Genomic DNA, 15,095 nt, shown 5'->3' with positions numbered 1-15,095 from the left:
TCTCATTATGTGGCCAAAGTACTTCAGTTTTGCCTTTAATATCATTCCCTCAAGTAAGCAGTCTGGCTTTATTTCCTGGAGTATGGACTGCTTTGATTTTTCTTGCAGTCTCAGAATTTTCCTCCAACACCACAGCTCAAAAGCATCTATCAAAAGCATCTATCAAAGAACTGGCAAATTATTCAAATCAATATATACAATTCAGCCCAAGTCATCATTGGGCCATTTTGCATCCTTAGGTTTGCCAGGCTTCAGAGGACAAGCTGAAATTTCATCATCTCAAAACACATGACCTTAAGAGGAAAAGCAACAAGAAGAGTTGACTGAACATATAACATGTACTGCAGGATCTGTGACTACAGATGGGTGACAAATTAGTTTCAGGGGGGGTTTGACCAGAGTTCACACTTTCCAGAACTGAACACAGACCAGAACGCAATCTGCAGTCTAAGTCCACACATTTCTGAGCAAGAGGTTTGGAAGTCTGGGACCATGGGCCCAGCAGCAGAGATCTGCTTGGTCTAGACTACGACAGGGCTGCTATACCTTTACAAGTTGTACAGAAGGATATCTCTGTCAATCAATTCTGGCTTCTACTATCACTGTAAAGGACTCGAGGTAGCATTTCAACTGGCAAACCTAAGGATGCAAAATGGCCCAACGATGACTTGGGCTGAATTGTATATATTGATTTGATTAATTTGCCAATTTTTTGATTACGGGCTTCTAGTTTAATACCCATACATGTTAAAACAGGGGTAGGCAAACTTTGGGGCCTGTGGGCACATTTGGAAGTTTGAGAAACTGTCCTGGTCGCAACCATAAAATGGCTGCTATGGGTGGGCATGGCTAGTCACAAGGGACAAGTAATCTGACCTGAGGCATTCATGGGAAATGAAGATGGCAGCAGCTAAAGGCTCCCACTTCATTTTGAGACAATCCCATCTGCCAATAAATATATATATAAATATTTGGGAGGAGAAGGTGTCTTGGTAGGCACTGAGGAAAGTGCCTAGGGGCACATTAGTGCCTACAAACACTACATTGCCTAATCCTGTGCTAAAACTTCATGCCCAGAGCAAATATTAACACTAGTCATCAACAAATCTGCCCAAATGGAGAGAAAAGGTCTTGCAGTGCTTTCAACATTCATGTTTAATTCTCCAGTAGAAAGGAGTTTTATCGTATTGGGGCAGTCACTGAGGCTGCCTTGCTTTCCAAGCCCATAAACAGAGAGAACAGTTGGCCAAGGTGAACTCTAGAAAGCAAGAAACAAAGCAATTCCTGACTCCATGGGCTGACAACAATTGCCTGCACTCCGTGCTGCAACATAAGGTAGTAAAAGGAACCAAATTATCTATAAAACTGAGAAGCCATTAAAACAACCCTGCTAAATGAGCAAATGAGGTAGGTTTATGCAATCAAGCAATAATTCATGCAATTAATGTTTTAGGCTGGGAAAAGGCTTATTTAGGATGCAACCCTATGCATATTCAGACAGAAAAAAGTCCTACAACTCCCAGTGTCCCCTAGCCAGCATTGTTAGCTGGAGCGTGTGGGAGTTGTAGGACTCCTTTCTGTCTAAATATGCATAGGATTGCACCCTTAATCAGTTTTGGACAGAAGTCTTATAAGAGTTTTACTACCTCATACGAACTTAAGGACACTGTCTTGATTACTAAGGGTAGAAATTAAGATGATGATGATATTTCATGCTTTATAGAATTTAAACTTTCTTGGCCTAGGGCCTTATCTGTCTATTGGAATATTTTATTATTATTATTTTTGCCAGTGATTCATTTACTTCTTTGTTAGACAATCAAATAGGTTCTTGGGCATCTGATCATCTACAAAAAAAATACACCGACAACCTGGTTTCAGAGTGGTAGCGAAGTCTGAAAATAGGAACCCAAATGCACAAGATCTTTATTGAAGGGTGCTCCCGTGGCAGCTGGAATTCAGACCATAGTTCATCTAATTGAAGGATTTCTGCCACATTACTCACACACATCCTACAAGGTACTCAGACAAGGAAGTCTGTTTTCCTTTCAACTGTTACAAGTTCCTTTTTAAATTGGAATCTTATTGTTCAAGCTATTGGTCGAAGAATGCTCTCCATTTCACTCTGACAGAAAACATTTCGAAAGCCACTTTATTATGGAAGGGAGTCCTTTTATTCTTGAAATAGAAATAATATGTATGTGACCTCTTCTTAAGGCAGTGGCTGTAAGATTGCTTTATCTTATGTTTAATCATACTCATTTGGGGTCAATAGTGAGAGCTCAAGAGAGGGCTTAAATGCCTATTATGGAAATTAAGACTCTGCCTTCCCATGGAGATCAAAGACTGCTATGACATTACACCATAAAAGGAATGCCACTTCTAGACTGATGCAACCATACTCCACTGGTGGCTAGTGAAAACAGAGTCTTCCACAGGTACAGGGTCAGCATCAAGGTTAGGCATGGTTGGACACCTGCCAAGGGCCCACACCTCAAGAGGGGTCCACTAACAAGAGACCCCTGGAGTTGCTCCTCCTCTTCACCATGGCAACCTGCTTGTTTACCTGCCTCTCGCTCTGGCCCAGACAATGCTGGTGATGAGAAGGGGGAGGAGGAGATGCCACGACCTACTTGTTCACTGGCTCTCTGCCTGTCAAGCAAGCAAGCAGTGGCAGTGATGAGAAAGAGGAGGAGGAGCAACAGCAGCTGGTGACAATGGAGGTGAGAAGGTAGACTCACTGAGGCAGGGGGCCCATTGAGTGTGTCTTGCCCAAGAGCCCTTAAAAACCTGGAGCCAACACTGCACAGGTGCATGATTAGGAAGGACAGAAGCTCTTAGGCCTTACTGTGACTTTAATAGGGGAGGGGAGCGCTAAGGGAAATATTAAGGTCAGTTCTGGTAATTTCCAGTGGTCCCTACATAGAAGAATGAAAGAAGGGCAGGCCTTAGTGCCTACATCTTATGATGCATTCGGAACAGTGCAAACAAAGGAAACAGTGTTGCAGATCGAGGCTGGTAGAGAGGAGAAGGGCTAAAAGATGGGGAAAGGAAAAGAAAGAATTTGCAAAGTACCAGGGTTTGGCTTTCATTTCATAGACTTGATTTCCTGTTTATCTGGTGTCATTCAAAGAAAACTTCTAAATAGATTGCACCTGCAAATAGCCTCTGGTCATCTCTAGTTATACCCTCCTGCCCCTGGGGCAAATAAAGAACTTCATTTTCATCTCTTTCTCCAACCTACCTCATAGGGGTATTGAGAGGGTAAAATAGGGTGCCTACGAATGCCATCTTGAGCTCATTTATAACAAATGTGGTGAATACGCTATTCTCATATTTAGTAACATTATAAATATGTTTCTCAGACATTTGTGGTAATATATGAGCCTTAATTACCTTGGAGCTGTAAGACAATATTCTATAGGGAACAAATAGACAGGGTAAGGTTAAAAAAATCATTATGTTATCATGTTCTTTGGGGTTCTTCAAACATTTAACAGAAGCTTGGAAAAAATAATGTGAGGTTTTTGAAAATTGACTCTTTTCATTTTGCCCGAAGATGCCATCAAAAAGCTGAAATGCACCATATTCATCTTGGCTCACATTATCAACCTTTCAGAGCACATTATATCTCCAGCCTGAAAACCCTATTATTAGGCTTCTTGTTCGAAGGCTTCTTTTCCTTGGCCCCAAGCTTTTTGAAAATACTAGCCATTCATTTCCTGGTGACATGCATCATAAGAATTGCTCGTCCTTCTAGTACAAAATTTTGATTACCACTATTTATCACAACAAGAAAAGGAAGAGAAATGTGTTCTCTGTTTTAAAGGGATGTCTAGTGATGACATGTTTTAAAATTAAATCCAATGCATAACATTTTTTTGGAACTGGATTTCAATAATTTGGACAGGTATCTTTTTTTCCTGGTGAAAAAAACCTTCTTCTGTTCTTGGCACCTTAGAATAACCCCAGTAGTAACTTCAGTGATTTATCTGGCACAAAAACTGCCTTGGTGCTTTTCCACTAACCAAGCCAGGGGTAGGCACTTTGTTTTAAGGTTTCATATTTATATTGTTCTATGCTGTGCTTTGTGGTTGAAATTTTTGTGAACCGCCCTGAGAGCTTCAGCTATTGGGAGGTATAGAAATGAAATAAATAAATAAATAAATTTGTGGCCCTCCAGATGTATTGGCCTACAACTCCCATCATCCCTCAGCATTGGCTATGCGGGGCAGGGCAGATAGGAGTTGTAGGCCCAAACATCTGGAGGACCACAAGTTGCCCACCCCTGAACTAAGCTATGGCTCACCCTTGTCCATCCAAGTATGGGCGTAACACCAAATTTAGCCGCTTCAGGGACACTTTCAATAGCCACTCTGCATGGCTTTGGCCAATTTAACCAACAGTGCTCTCAATGACAAGTAGTATGAGTGTGTGGAAAGCAGGGCTAGAAATAATTGCAGATTGATGGGTAGATATTGCAGAAGTTGGGGTTTGTGTGAGTGTGTGTGTGAGTGTACACGTCTGCATAAGCAATGCATCACTGTGTACTCTGTGTACACATATATATCACTTATCACCACCCCTACCAAGGGAACCTTGCCAATGGAGCCTGGGCCACCCAAGGACAGGGGAAGTGGGCAGCTATTGCCCTCTTTGTCACACTCTTGTACAAATGCCCCAAATGCCACACACTTTATTTTCTCCATGAATGTCACCATTCACTTATATGGGAGAAAGGAAAGGAGCATACTCAAGCATATCCATGGGGTGGGAGCTAAAGCTGCCCCCTACCGATGTTGGAAGTGAGGGTTAGCTTTCTCCTTTTCTCAGCAGTGTTCCCGATTTCAACTGGTTGACTTTGTCCCACAGACTTCCATGGGAGCCCCTAAGAACTGAGAAAGGGCAGACGGTGACTGCAGGTGACTACTCCAACGTGCATTTTCAGCACTACTTTGGAAGGTCCTGCCTGGGAGCAATTTCCAAGGAATTTCATGGTAAGCAAACTGAATAAGACTTTATGGGGGCCTGCAGAAAATATCAATGTGGATTGATAGTTAAGGCTGTGCTGTGACTGTCACCTGCCTCTCACGGGCACTGGGATGTCCTCTTGGGAGTCCAGCTGCATCAGAAAATCCCCAGGCAAGAGGCAAAGTTGATCAGACCTGGAGCTAGATTTACCACAAACATTTGTCTAAAGTGGGTTAAGTTGGAGGCCTCTGAGTCTGTCGACGAGAAATTTTGAAGAACTTTTAAGGGGAGCAAAAAGATTTTAGATATGCTAACGGCATTTCTCAGAGAAGGTTTGGACCATCTCTTCCTAAGGGATCTACCGTTAGGCACTGGAGGATGTCCTCATCCATTTTGGCATACATATTACAGCTCCTTTGTTCTGCCTTCTAATTTGTGAGCCAAATTATAGGACTATACATTATATCTATCTAGTCCTTTAAGTTTAAATTCTTCTTTATGTTTAAACAATCCATGCCAGCACAAAATGTAAAAGATTCATTTTCCACAAGGGAAAAAAAAGGTTCATTTCACTGAATTGCCTTCAATGTTTAGCCACGCGCCACATAAGGATTAGAATAAGGTTTCAACCACTTCTTGTGTTATAAAAGAACAGTCTTCCAGTCCCACACTTTTAAGTCTCTTTTAAGCTTCTCGCAGAGATCGAATGAAGTTTGTTTGCCAAATCTCTATGTATGGAAACCTGTTCTGCATTAGACTTTTGAGAGAGAGAGAGAGAGAGAGAGAGAGAGAGAGGGAGAGAGAGAGAGGTATACTACACTCTTTAAATCCGGTTAGCAGGATAAGCCTCTGTAAATCATCCCCCTGCCCCCCGCTTAGATATTCTAGCAGCAGCAGTTTTTCCTAACTTGATCCTATTTTCTTTGTGGGATGGCTTGCAAGCCTGCAATTGAACAAGGTGAGTCAGCCTGAGTAGCCACATTGGCCCCATACAATCTTCTGCTAGTTGGCACATGAGCAGGGGGATGGCACAGTTCTATAAGTAACTTCTTTGGGAATGGGCCTGAGGAAGAGGGTTGAGCACTTAATACAACATTCCGGAGTCAAGACACAATGGCTACTACAACCTTGCATGCTTTTCGGCTGTTTAAATCCAGCTGGCTTGAATGGAATGTAAACGATTCAACTGTACAGTGGATTGCAGCCGATATGGGTAAGCTGAATGCACAACCATGTAAAACACCATTAGGAATTGTTCACATTTCCCCAAATTCTTGGTGACTGAGGCAAAGTTAGTTTCTACACACACACACACCCCACCCCACTCCCAGAATTACACCAGAGGGATGCTTCATTCTTCCCTATGAAAACATTTCATTTCAGCCTTATTCCTGAAGAAGAGTGATGTGTGCCTCTCCATCCTGTTTTAAGACTAAGAGCCAAGCTGCACATGATGCTAAAATGCATCTCTTTAAGTTGTGTTAATTGTTTTAGAGATGCAAATACTGTCCATGCTGGGGAGGGGTGGGTGACTGGGAGTCAGTCTCAGGTTTAAATCTTCCCATGGCCATAGTCTAGACACCAATCACTTCTCCCCCAAAGCTGCTATTTACATCACAAGGGAAGCGTCCATCATCAGAGAAGTGCACCCGCTGTATTTCTGCATGAGTTGTTGTTCTGGATGTACTTCTCAATCAGAGGAAGGCAAGCCCAGAGCACTCACTCATTCAGACTCTAAACAGGCAACATTGCCTGAAAGCAGGTAACTATTCTATAATTCTGCAGAGGGTGAATGTGCTGTAGTGGTTAGAGCAACCTGCCCCAATCTCTTGCCCTCTGGATGTTTTGAACTACAACTCCCATCAGCCCAAGCAGGGATTATGAGAGTTGTAGTCCAAAATATCTGGAGGGCACCAAGTTGGAGGAGGCTGGGTTAGAGTGTGAGACTAGGGCTGGAGAGATCCAAGTTCGAACCGCCCCTCAGCCATGAAGCTCACTGGACGAACTTGGGCTAGTCACCATCTCTTAGCTTACCTGAGCTCACAGGTTTGTTCCAAAGATAAAATGGGGTGCGGGCAGACCTTGTACACCTCCTTGGATACAAATGTAATCAATGAAGTTCTGCATTGGGAAGAATGTAATGACCCTATCATACCTGATGCAGAGAGCAGAATTACCTGCCTCTGGCTGATGCTCATTGGAAGGAGCCGAGGGTAGCACGCTGCATCAGGCAGAGACATAGCAGGTAGCCCCGTATGCAGCAGAGCATTCAGGGAACGTTAGACTCTGGACTAAATGGTCTCAGAGACTGCCCTCTTTAGATGATAGCATGCATTACTTGTCTTACCTCAAGATGTAGCAAGCGAACCCTGCTGCATCTGGGGCCCTCCTGCCCATGCTGCCACGTGGGGCCCTGGACTGCTGCCCATAAATCCTGCCATGATGGCGCCACTGCAAGGATAGATTCTTTGGGCTCACAGGACCCTAAGCGCATCATTTGGGAACTGCTCGTATATGCTGTGTAACTGCCAGAACGCCATCAGCTTCCACATACCATTTCTAGAACAGGTGATAACATTCACCCCCCTGACAAAAATTCATTCTCCTAATTGTTCATGACAATGCAGCTAACGAACATAAAGGAGGCAATAACACTGACCAGGTGTGTTTCTTGGCCAATATATGCCCTAACTTGGCTAAGCCAGGAAACGAGTTGCAGATGGATGAATGTTCCAACGTGCCCAAAATGGGTATATACCGACAGAGAAGCATACAGCTACTGTCCATATGTAAGCCTATTGAAAAACAGCCATTTCAAAGAGATACTAGTATATAAATTTTGATTTGCCAAGCCTGATTGTTCCTGTGGTGTCATTAACTGTGCCATTACAGGAGATGTGTTGGGCATTTCTGGATGGTTCTCCCATCAATAAAGCCACCTTTTTGGATTCTGCAATTGTTCTGACCTCCAGAGCATGCAAAGCTACATGTGGCTACAAAATACAAAGTCTCCGGAATGTATCTTATTATGTCTGCTGCATGTTCTGGGCCAGCTTTCCTCAACCTGGCGCCCTCCAGATCTGTTGGATTACAACCCACATCGCCCCCAGCCAGCATGGATCTTGCTGGGTGGGGATGATGGGCATTGTAGTCTAGCACATCTGGAGGGTGCCAGGTTGGGGAAGGCTGTTCCAGGCTTTTCCCCAAGGTACCTCCTATCTTTTCCTGTTTGTACTGATGTTAACTGTCAGTAAATGACTTCCCAAGGTGAGTCATTGCTCAATTACTATTCTATTACTATTCTATCACATTTCCTTGTTTGTTTGTTTTTACTTGGAAATGGCGGCGGCGGTGGCCAGTCAGAAGACCGGCCACCGCCACACTGCCGCCGCACCGCCGCCGGAGCCGCCGCCGCCAGGGACATTTGACCAAGTTAAGTCCCATCCCGGGGGGAGGGGGTGGCAGACCATTTCTCCACCAATTTCGGGGGGCCGAATGTGCTGGCATTTGGCCTCCCCGAGATTCACGGAGAAATTCTCTGACATCCCTAGAAAATGGTCTGCAAGTTCGTGGAATCTGCCCATCAGGTGAAAAGCCAATGTGGCATCCATGGGTCGGATTCATGAAAATCTGGATTCCTTTGCTTCCATTGTTGATTTCTCCGACTTGCCTAGTGACACCATCATACCTGTTTGATTTACAACCCGTGGCCCTCCAGATGGTTTGACTTACAACTCCCATCAGCCTTAGCTAACATAGCCAGTGGTGAAGGGTGATGAGAGTTGTAGGCCAAAAGATCTGGAAAGCCACAATTTGCCCAGTCCTAACATTTATGGAAGAAAGTATACTGAAGTGCCAGTGACCCCAGCTATTGAGAATATTGAGCTTGATCCTGCATAGCTCCATTCTAGATCCTATTTCTTTGTCACATTAAAGTAAAATTGAAAGGTCAAACTACACGTTATCTTAGCTATGTAGCATGCAGCTGCCTTTCTACTTTTACTCTGTTCTGAAGTAGGTATGGGGAGCTCTAATCCAAATTAGGGCCATGATGCATGGAGAGAGAAGGTAGGGATGTACGAAAGGCACTTACCTTTCGCGGATTATGTTTATGGTTGGGGGGGAGGTGTTCCGTCCCTCCCCCTGGAATCCTTGCCGGGGGGGGAGGCGCTCCGTTCCTCCCCTTGCCAGAATCCTGGCCAGCCGGCTGTGCTCCGCAGGGATTCTGTGGAGCTGCCGGCCGGCTCCGCCAGCAGCCGGACATCCGGCCACTGGCTAGCAGGGGCGCAAATGGTGGTGGCCGTAGCCGCCGCCGTTTGCGTCCCTGCAGTCAGCCGTGATAGGCTACGTAAATGTTTACATAGCCTATCACAGCTGACTTTGAAGAAGAAGAAGAAAAAATGCGTATGCAAATGAACATTGAATGAAATTCAATGAAATGAAAAGTGCGTATGCAAATAAGGAACGCATTTGCGTTCCTTATTTGGGCACATGTAGTCTATGTAAACATTTACGTAGACTACGGTGAAAATAAGGGCAACGCAAATAGCGTAACAGACGTTCCCCCTTAGCAGACAAATAGCGGGCAAATAGCGTAGCGGACAATCTCTTCCCAGAAATATCTTACTGTCATAGTTCCAGAATTCTCTTCCATTTCTCCTGTTGCAGCAGCAATCTCTCCTTCCTCTGTGACTCTGTGTTTTTCAAACTGATCCTTCTCTCTCTGAATTTCTGCCTCTAGCTTTTATATCTTAAAAACAGCTGTTCCCTCCTCTCTCTACCACTCAAGAGGGTAGTTTCTTGTTCACCTTTGCCCTGAATTCCCCTTCCTATCCTTCTTCTGACCTCCTGTTGAACCTGTTATTTTCTTCTGGACAGACATTTGAATTACAAGAAAAAGCTTTTTCAAACCTCATAATCTCACCTGACCTTATGTTGAACCTCCTGCTCACTTCCTTATTTCTTCTTCTTCTGCAGACACCTTGGCAAACCTTTGGCTTCCTGAACCAGCATTCTGATTCTAATAATCTTTAACTGAACTTTTTACCTTTAGGCTGGTGCTGACCAAGCACACATACAACAGCAACAAAAGATTTAACCCCATAATATCCAAACAGCAAGTACATACAAAAATGTAAGGCAGTTCTGTTCCTTCACAGCAATAGGGATGTACGAAAGTTAGGGATGTCAGAGAATTCCGCCACGGACCTCAGTGAGGCCAAATGCCAGTGCATTCGGCCCCCCGAACTCCGTGGCGGAACAGCCTGCCATCCCCCCGCCGGAGTTCCCCCCTGGGACGAGACTTACCTGGGGCGGATGTTCCGGACGGCAGAGGCTCCAGCGGCGGCTTCAGCGGAGGCGGAGGCGGCGGCTGGTCTTCTGACCGGCCGCTGCCACTGCCGCCGCCGCCATTTGCAGTCTCCCCCCCCCCCATTCGTGATAGGCTATGTAAAGACTTACATAGCCTATCACATCTGGGTTTAAAAAAAAAACCACACATACGCATTTGCATTCCCTATTTTTGGTTGTCTTAGTCTACGTAAATATTTACGTAGACTAAGACGATGAAACTAAGGGGGAACAGAAATAGTGTAGCGGACACTATTTGCATTCCCCCTTAATTTTGCCGTCTTAGTCTATGTAAATATTTACGTAGACTAAGACAACCAAAAATAGGGAACGCAAATGGCGGCGGCCATAGCCGCTGCCATTTGGGAATGTGTGGTGTTTTTTTTAACCCAGACGTGATAGGCTACGTAAGTCTTTACATAACCTATCATGGCTGAATACAGGGATGCAAACGGCGGTGGCTACAGCTGCCGCCATTTGCCTCCCTGCTAGCCAGCAGCCGGATGTCCGGCTGCTGGCGGAGCCAGCCGGCGGCTCCATGGAATCCCTGTGCCTCCCCAGCCAGCCAGGATTCCGGGGGGAGGCAAAGAGCACCTCTCCCCATGGCAAGTATTCCGGGAGGAGGGACGGAGCGCCTCCCCCCCCCAGCGGAACCTGGCGGAGCCAGGTAAGGGGGGGTTTGTACATCCCTAATGAAAGTCACTTACCATTTCGTGGATCTGCTTCGCGGTGGGGGGGGAGGTGCTCCGTCCCTCCCCCCGGAGTCCTGCCCAGCCAGCTCCGCTCCGTGGGGATTCCACAGAGCTGCCGGCCAGCTCTGTCAGCCGGCTCTGCCAGCAGCCAGACATCCAGCCGCTGGGTAGCAGGGACACAAATGGCGGCTGCTGTAGCCGCCGCTGTTTGCATCCCTGTATTCAACCATGATAGGCTACGTAAAGACTTACATAGCCTATCACGTCTGGGTTAAAAAAAAGAAATACGCACGCAAATGGCGGCGGCTATGGCCGCTGCCATTTGCGTTCCTTATTTTTCACCGTCTTAGTCTACGTAAATATTTACATAGACTAAAACGGCAAAAAAATAAGGAACGCAAATATTTTTAGCATACGTAAATATTTACGTAGGCTAAAACAGCAAATCAAAAAGGAACGCAAATAGCGCCCACTGTGCTATTTGCGTTCCCCTTTATTTTCACCGTAATAGTCTATGTAAATATTTATGTAGACTAAAACAGCAAAAAATAAGGAATGCAAATGGCGGCTGCCACAGCCGCCGCCATTTGTGTACATGTTTGTTTGTTTTTTACCCAGACATGATAGGCTATGTAAGTCTTTACATAGCCTATCACATCTGGGTAAAAAAAAGAAAAAAGACCAGACTGCAAATGGTGGTGGCAGGAGCCGGTCAGAAGACCAGCCGCCGCCACCGCCGAAGCCGCCGCTGGAGCCGCCATCATCCGTAACATCCACCCCAGGTAATTCTTGTCCCGGGGGGGATCCACGGGGGTGTTGGGGGGTGGCAGGCCATTCCACCATGGAGTTTGGGGGGCCGAATGCACTGGCATTCGGCCTCACCGAGATCCGTGGCAGAAGTCTCTGACATCCCTATACACAGCAAGCAATTTGCATGGTATAGAAATGGGGTTGCCCAGAGGAAGAAAACTAGAATAGTCCTAGATGCAAGGTATGTAAAAGTATACGTCAAACTCTTTTGGACAAGTTCTGGGTTCCACAAATTTTAATCAACGTAAGATAGGGGTGTCAGAGAATTCGGCCCCCCGAAGTTCTTTCAGGGAGAAATTCTCCCCCCCCGCCCCCCCCCCCCAGGATGGGTCTTACCTTTCCCGAATGTCGCTCCCGGTGGCGGGTCGCAGCGGTGGTTCGGCAGGGCTTCGACAGAGGCGGGGGCGGCAGCCGGTCTTTCGACCGGCTGCCGCCACCGCCATTCCAAGAAAAGTAAAAAAAAAAAAAGCCCCCGTGATAGGCTACGTGACGATTAACGTAGCCTATCACGGCTAGATTTGCAAAGTCAGCCGTGATAGGCTACGTAAATCGTCACGTAGCCTATCACGGGTGACTTAAAAAAAAAAAAGCACGTACGGCTAATGGCGGCCCCCATAGGGAGTCGCCATTCGCGTTCCTTATTTGGTCGCTACGTAAAGATTACGTAGACTACAGCGAAAATAAGGGCAACGCCTGAATTTCATCCCGGCCTGAATTTCAGCCGGGTGAGGCGGGAAGACACCCCCCGCTCGCATGAACTTCGGGGGGAGAAGCAAAGCGCCTCCCCCCCACCGCGAAAAAAGCTGCGGGACAAGGTAAGTCCCTTTCATACATCCCTAATGTAAGAACTTCCCAAGCGCTTGGATCATCTTTCGTTCCATGCGATGCCAATACATATTTCTATAGGTGTCCATATGATAAGGGGAGACTTCTGGTAGGTACTGGTTCTAGGAAGCAATTGATTTAGCCTGTTACCATATTGCTGAAGGGTAGGTGGAAGAAAAGATCCAAAGAAACTGAAGGAGCTGTAAACTGTGACAAACTGTGTATGAATGCAGTACTATGGGGGGAAAGTCCAAATTTAAAACAGCAACAACAACAGAACATTGTCAATTCTCCATTATTCAGTTTTTAAAATTCAGATGGATTTCTTTTTACAGATTACTATGCATTTCTAGTGCATTGATTCCACTTTGGAAACAGGACCAAGTAATTCAGAAGCTGGAAGTCCAAAATCCAGGAAGGAATTCAGCTGAGAATGTTAAAAGCATTCCTCATCTTTCTATAGCACATTAATTATTATTACACAGTAATCATTAAAGCAGTAATGGCTGACAGAGAGAGGAGGCATGTAGTGAGGTTATGAAGGAGGTGAGATCTGAACCAGGGTCATTCTCAATTACTGTTTACTCTTGTAGCCAATTCTGTATAGTGTATGGCAGGGGTACAGAACTCAGGCCTCAGGCTCAGGCCTCTATGGGTCTCGAATCCAGCCATCCAAGGCTCCCCAGAAGGCCCCACCCCTTCACCCCAACTAGTGATCATTTGGTGGTTTATCAACAACCTCAGATATGCAGACAATACCACCCTAATGGCAGAAAGTGAAGAGAATCTAAAGAGCCTCTTGTTGAGGGTGAAATTGGAGAGTGCAAAAGCTGGTTTGAAACTCAACATTAAAAAAACGAAGATCATGGCATCTGGCCCCATCACTTCCTGGCATATAGAAGGGGAAGACATGGAAGCAGTGAAAGATGTTATTTTCTTGGGCTCCAAGATCACCGCAGACGGTGACTGTAGCCATGAAATTAAAAGATGCTTGCTCCTTGGGAGGAAAGCTATGGCAAACCTAGATAGCATAGTAAGAAGCAGAGACATCACCTTGCCGACAAAGATTCGTCTAATCAAAGCTATGGTTTTCCCAGTAGCAACATATGGCTGTGAGAGCTGGACTATAAGGAAGGCTGAGCGCCAAAGAATTGATGCCTTTGACCTGCGGTGCTGGAGAAGACTCTTACAAGTCCCCTGGACTGCAAGGAGGTCAAATCAGTCCATCCAAAAGGAAATCAACCCTGAGTGCTCATACTGAAGCTGAAGCTCCAATATTTTGGCCACCTAATGCGAAGAGAAAACTCCCTGGAAAAGAGCCTGATGCTGGGAAAGATTGAAGGCAAAAGGAGAAGGGGACAGCAGAGGATGAGATGGCTAGATAGCATCACCGATGCAATGAATATGGACTTGAGCACACTCCAGGAGAGAGTGGAGGACAGGAAGGCCTGGCGTGCTATGGTCCATAGGGTCACAAAGAGTTGGACATGACTTAACAACTGAAGAACAAAGGCTTTTGTGCAGTTTCACCCCCCCCCCCACAATTCCTAAAGCTTAGTCACTGGCAGTAACAGCCTTAAGCTAAAATATGCTGGTATCTGGTGGCGGGAGGAGGCTCCATACCCTTTATTTTTGGCCCCACCACTGCTGGAATGCAGCTCCCGAGAGCTTCTCTGAGATGGACTTTGGCACTTGGGGTGAAAGAGTTTCAATAGCCCTGTTGAATACTAACCCTAATGGTAGACACCATGACCACCCCCAGTCCACCTATTCAGCAAGGTTACTTGCTCAAGGTCATTAGTATATTGAAAGGCATGCATTCAACCATGTACTTTAGGGATGTGCGAACCCACCCCCATCCGGGTTCTCTGGGCACCCGCCCAGGCCCTGCCCCCAACTCGCTGGTCCCCAGACCACGCTCGAGCCCTTCCCATGCTTGGTAAGTGGCCCGCACTCACCCTGCTGACCTTGTTGAGCTCCACGGTCACCATTTTTGAAAAATAAAATGGCAATCACAAAATGCGTATTCGCAAAATGCACAGTTCCATGCATATGCAAATATGTGCATTTTTGCCATCGACATTTTATTTTTTAAAACATGGTGACCACAGAGCTCGATAATGCCTCCAGGGTGACTGTGAGCCACTCACCAAATGCAGGCAGGGGGCAAGCAGGGCAGGGGCTTGGTGAGTGGGTCTCGGGGGTGCTGGCAGGGGGGTTCTGCTGGATTCCCAGATGGAATCAGGTGCCCGCACCATCCCTAGTGTATGTAAGTATCAGTTGTTAGAGATGTACGAAACTCACTCACCTATTCATGGAATCTTTCGCAGTGGGGGGGAGGCGCTCCATCCCTCCCCCCGGAATCCTCAATGGGGGGGAGGCAATCCGGTCCTCCCCCCTGAAATCCTCGACGGCCAGCAGTTCCAGCGGTTCCGGCGGCGGAAGCGG

The sequence above is a fragment of the Heloderma suspectum genome, chromosome 4 (genome assembly GCF_057233095.1).
Source record: "Heloderma suspectum isolate Gila_16-S chromosome 4, 16-S_ref, whole genome shotgun sequence".
NCBI classification, from domain to species: domain Eukaryota; kingdom Metazoa; phylum Chordata; class Lepidosauria; order Squamata; family Helodermatidae; genus Heloderma; species Heloderma suspectum.
Note: the sequence above shows the minus strand (reverse complement) of the source record.